Below are 6,009 nucleotides of genomic sequence, written 5' to 3'. Positions count from 1 at the left end.
GGGGGCGGGGCGGCGCGGATGGCCGAGGGGCGGCCAGGGACGTGACATCATCGGGGGAGGAGCGGCCGGGCCCGGGCCGCGGTGGCGGGGCGGACCCTGGCGAGTCGGTCGCCGGGGTTGGGGGCTGCGGCCTGCCTGAGGCCGCAGGAGGGAGCTGGAGGGGCCGGCGGAGGCCCGGGAGGCCCGAACAGGGAGGATCCAGGGCTGGGCGGCGAGGGAGCTCAGCAGCAGCCAAAGGAGCATGCCACGCCGCGCTCTGGAACCTCCACTGCCTCCCCGTCTCCACCGGACGAAGCTCCGGCGTCTTCGTGGCCTCGTCTCCCTTCCCCAAGTGCCTGCCGTACTCTCCACGTTGACGCCTTGTTACTGGACTTGCTGCTTATTTTGACGCCTTCAATCCTTGACTCTTAGTGTTCTTCGCCCGCATTTCCCCTGGCGAACCTGACCTCGGTTTAACCGCAGCCTAGGACTCCAACCTCTTCCGGTCGTAGGCTGGGGCCCCAGATAAACGGCGCAGCTCTCCCCAACCCCCATCCTATTCACTGTCCCTGGATTGCCTCAACCTAAAGCCTTTCCGTTACCAACCTGTGCTCTTCAGAAACCTTTTAATTTCTGATCCCAAGTGTCCAGTGTTAGAGCTGGGAGCCCAGCGCAGCCCGCTCTTCCTCCTCAGCTGTCCCCCCTTTCAGATCTCATTCCTCTTTTGTTAGTTCCTTGTCCGCCCTTGACCATGGGGCAGAGCCATTTGTGCGTCTTCCCCCACATTCTGGCCTGGTGTGTCCTGGCCCGGCTTTCAACAAGCCTAGAGTGAGTCCAGCACTTTCCTGCCCCTGCCTGCTGCTTTCATTTTCAGCCATGCCTGGAGTATCACTTTCCCTCCCCCACTGACTCCCATTCTCCTTTGGGGAACCTCCAAGTGTGCAGTTAGTGTCTTGCCACCTTGACCCAGACAAAGGATCTCAGGGGTGCTGCCTGGCTTCCCACCACCCTAAACGTTCCCCTACCTCCTCTCCTGACCTCTTTCCTCTTTACCATCACTCTTATCTGTCCTCCTTCCCATCACCTGCAGGGACTGTCACTCCCACCCAGACTCTTCAAGGTCTCAGGTTTTACCCTAAATGGAATTATTAAAGGCAGGTCTCTCCTTAAGGTGAATTGTTGCGCCAATCACTTTCTCTATCTCCTTATGCTCATCTGATACTCCAAAACCTTACTCCTCACAGTGTGGTCCCTGGACCAGCAGCATCGACTATACCTGGGAGCTTGTTAGAAATACAGAATCTCAGGCCCCATCCCAGGCCTGCTGAATCAGAACCTGCATTTTAACAAGCTCCCAGGTGATTTGTGTACACATTACATTTGAGAAGCATTGCTCTAGAGAAACTCCCCCAAACTGTTCTGTACTTGCACCACCCCTCCCCCCAACCTTCAAATCTACCTCTGGCTTTCTAACTTCCAGCAGCACTCTGCCTCTTGCTTGGTGGAGAGGATACAGGGCATCTTGGCAGCACCCTGGCAGCTCTCTCAGCCCCTTCGTGCTCTTGGATGTGTCTCCGTCTTGTCTCCCAGTCTCTTCTCCTCTGCCTTGGGGAAGGATGTGGACTCAGGGGCCTCTTTGGTTGGTCCCATCTCTGTCCCTCCTGATGTTGCTCTGTCGGCTCTCCTGTTCTTGTCTTGATCTTCCCTCTTTCCTCTGCTCAGACCTCCCCATTCTTGAAAGAACCCTTCCCTTGTGCCTGCCACTTTCTTCAATGGCTACCCCTCCTGAGAAAGTTCAGCGGAGCACTCTATCTGAGGATGCCCCGACAGAGTCCAGCAAGCCACTCCCAAACCCTCATGGTCAGGCTCCCTTCCAGCTCGCCTGCTGCCTGCTCCTGCTCTCAGATCCCAGGCCAGGCTCTCTGACCTCCCTGTAGCAGTGGGCTCCCCACACCTCCCCCTTCCCCACACAGCTGGGAAGCCATCCTCCATGGTGAGAGCAAACTGTTTCTCCCTTACCCTCTGAGCAGACCCTTAGGCTGCTGTGCTCCCTTCTCCCCTCTTTCCCTCAGAGAACTCCTGCTCCATCACAGCCTCAGAGGCCATCTTTGGGGAAATGATCATCATGTGTGGGCCACTGTCCTGCTTCTGTTAGTCCTGAACATCAACTGGTGAGAACAAAGCTGGGCTTGACCTTGGGGAAGGGGGGAGCACTTCTCTGGGCAGGGGAGGGTCCTCATTACAAGTGGCCCTGCCTCTGGACCCAGGGTGGGACTGTTTGTCCACATGCCCAGGCCACATCTGTGTCTGTCCCCTGTGTCTGTCCATGGCACCTCTGATAATCTCCTCGCCTTGGCCCCAAGCCACCTGTTTGTCAGGTCTTACGGAGTCTCCTTTCCATGGCCCTCTCCCTACCCCAGTGCCTACAGCTAACATCTTTAACAATGAAAATGTCTTGTCTTCCATTGTGTTCTACTCTGGCTGGGAGGAGAAATCTGCCCCATTTCTGGCCACTGCCTCCTATCTGTCTCCCTGCCATCCACCATCCTCCTGCCAAAAGATTTTAAAAGTATTGCTTGAATTAGGCCATCACCTGCTTAGAAACTTTCAGATGTCTCTCCTGCTTGCCCCTAAAAGAGGACCGGCTCAATTTAGGGACATTTGAGAAACTTTGATGCCTGATCCAAATCTCCCTTCCCAGCCTTCTGTCCATTCCCTCACTGTGTGCATTTCTTGCTCATCTGACATGGAAAATCTCACCGTTTCCCAAACACATCTTCTGTCTTCTCAGCTCCATGCCTTTACTCTGACTTTTACCTCCAACTGGAATGACTTCACTTCCAGAACACCTTCCTTCCCTGGGAGGCAACGGGGTCTACTTTCCTTTTCATGATGGTTAAAATGCTTTGGTGTTGCAAACCATCATGGTTCTGGAAGGCTCTTTCCAAGGTCGATTTGAGGGAGAGGCGCTCAGAATGACCCTGAGGCAGAAGGGGGAGTTGGCCAGCCTGGGAAAGTGACATCGAGCTAAGGCTCAGTCATAAGCTGGGAGGAACTCTGGACTTGTGTGTTTCTATTCTATTCTAACCACGTGGGATTGAAAGAAACATGTTAGCATGGCATTCGAGGCTTCCTAGGGCCTGCAGCCCTGGAGAAGAGCTCCTGGGTTAGAGCCACTGAACCGCGGGGCGAGGCCTCTGTGTGAGGAGGGCACCTCTTGGGCCCAGCAGATAGAAGGCCAATGAGTAAATTTTGGGTCAGCCCTTGGGGTCAGAGGTTAGAATCTCTGCTTTAGACCTAGTCAGAAAACTTTTTCCTGCAACTTTTTATGTGTGCTCTTATTTTTGTGTTATTTATGGGTAAATTTCACTTTACAAACTGCTGCACCGTCTCCATGAGAAAGGGGCTTTGGGACCTGTTGTGGCTACGGGCCACAGAGAGCTAGAGAAGTGATGGTGACAGATCGAGGAGGTTGAGTCCAAGCCCGCAGAGAATGCCAGTCCTGTCTGGCCCACCCGGGGGCTCAGCCCGTACCCGCAGCCCAGAGCCTCTGACCTCCTCCTTCTCCTTTATGTGCCATGGGCATTTGTGCCCATGCCCATGGGAAGGGCTCTTGCCATGTGCCCAGTGCTGGAGAATAAGCAAAGAATAAAACACAGGCCATGCTCTTATGGAGCTCACAGTCTGGTGGTGGGAGACTTGCAGACACTCAGTGCTGCTCCAGAGTCCGCTCCAGAGTGACCTGGGTGGTAAAGAAGCAGGGACAAGCACAGAAAGAGAGCCTGAGCCGGAGGGGGAAGAGTTGCTCAGTGGAAGGATCAGCACAGGTAAAGCACAGCAGAGTGGGTTGGTGCACTTGCTTCAAGGTAGAAGGTTTTAGCCTCTGGAGCATCACGCTGGCACCTAGTATGCCATGCTAAGGGGCTTGGAAGTTTTCTGTAGGCCTCGGCTTTAAAACAGTGTTTTTTAATCAGCAAAACTTTTCTGTCCTTTTATTTTCCATAAGGGATGCAAGGGCATAGAAAACAGATCCAAAGTGGTGCCTTAGGCTGAGGCTTGCCTGGCCAGGCTGTGTGTTGGGCTATATCGCCCCCTGGAGGCCCCAGAATGTCAGGCTGGCACTTGAATCCCCTTCTTGTCAAGTCCCCTGATGGGAATTAAAATGTAGAAAGAACAGAAATATTACAGCATGCACTAAATATGGCTATTCACATAGTCCCATGAAAATAAAACAAAAAACAAAAAAGGGGAGGGTCATTCCAGAAGGTTTCCTGGTGGGCACGCCCCAGCCCTCAGCCTTCCTCCCTGTTGACTTCTGAGGTCTCTTCCCCTGCTTCAGGAAACTCCCACATCACGGGCGTTAGTCTTGCTTTAAGATCTGGCCCATTCCCCTCATCTGGGCTGAGTTATTCAGTTTTGATAGTAACATAATGGGAGCCTGGAGAGTCAAGTTTCAATCTTCTGAAAGGCCTTCTGGGCTGGAGCAAAGGATGGCTATGCCCCCTCATTATTTCCGTATATCCACACCCCTCCCAGCCACAAACAATCTCAAAGGCAACCAGTCAACTGCATGTTCCTCAGTGCAGTGGGGTCTGCCTCATTTCATGCTATTTTGCATCCTGTGTCCATCCTCCAGCTTTCAAAGGGGATCCTGCAGGTTTCTAATCTAAAGCTGTAATAGCATCCAACAATATCCCTGCATGGCTGCCCCTTAGCTACCCACAGACAGCGGCAGAAAATTTGAAATGCTTCTTCTTCAATTTTTTTTTATTGGTTGGGCAAAGTCAAATTCCTAGTGAAGGGCATTTCTCAGATTGTTGTGGGGGCAAATGGGAAAGGAAGCCATCAGTCCTGAAGCAGAGTCCAGTGGGGAAGGGGGTGAGGAGGGTGTAAGAACAGGTAGGAGGGGCTGTCTTCTCCTTGCTCTAGGTGAGGTGGGGAGAGGACCTGGCAGAGGCCAATTTTCCATGAGGCTTAAGCTTCAGGGCCCTTCATCCACACAGGTCCCTCCCAAGGTCCTTCCAGAGCTCCTTGCAATGTGTTTACATGTTCTATATACTTTGTTTTCATAATTTTGTATTCTTTTTTTTTCTTAAGAACCCTCCCAATTCCTTCCCCTTCCCAACTTAGTCATCTAGTGCTGCTGTAACAGAAATACAAGTGGATGGCTTTAACAAACAGAAGTTTATTCTCTCACAGTCTGCTAGGCTGGAAGTCCAAATTCAGGGTGTCAGCTCCAGAGGAAGGCTTCCTTTGTCGGCTCTGGAGGAAGGTCCTTGTCATCAACCTTCCTCTGGACTAGGAGCTTCTCCATGCAGGAACTTCAGGCCCAAAGGATGCGCTCTGCTTCCAGTGCTGCTTTCTTGGTGGTATGAGGTCCCCAACTCTCTGCTCACTTCCCTTTCCTTTTATCTCTTGTAAGATAAAAGGCAGTACCGGCCACACCCCAGGGAAACTCACTTTACATTGGCTAAGGGATGTGACCTTAGTAAGGGTGTTACAATCCCACCCTAATCCTTTTTAGCATAATCCAATCTTGCCTCATTTACCACAGGCAGAGATTAGGATTTATAATACATAGGAAAATTACAATCACAAAATGTAGGACAACCTCACAATACTGGGAATCATGCCTAACCAAGTTGACACATTTTTGGGAGACACAATTCAATCCATGACACCAACCTAGTACCAAAACTTCAGAGCCTGTGCAAGCTGGTTTCAACACACTCTGTGGGTCCCAATGGCTGTAGTCTCCCCTCTCTTGAACAAGAGTGCTGGACGATGGGACCCCATATTCTGTGCCAAGCTGTATGTGGGCAGTTCTTTTTGCTAGCAAGATTCTTTCATGTGGCCAGAGTTCTCCGGATCAGACTAGAACAGCAACACTGTAACCTGAAAATGTGTTGACAGCAGTGAGGCACCAGCAATAACCCAAAGAGTGGGTCAGTGGTCTGAGATAGTCCATCTTCCAGGAGTAGGTGGGGGTAACACCCTGTGCGAGGTGGCCTCCTTTACTGCAACGCAAAC

This window comes from Trichechus manatus, unplaced genomic scaffold (genome assembly GCF_000243295.1).
Source record: "Trichechus manatus latirostris isolate Lorelei unplaced genomic scaffold, TriManLat1.0 scaffold00104, whole genome shotgun sequence".
NCBI lineage: Eukaryota > Metazoa > Chordata > Mammalia > Sirenia > Trichechidae > Trichechus > Trichechus manatus.
This window is presented reverse-complemented; position numbering follows the sequence as displayed.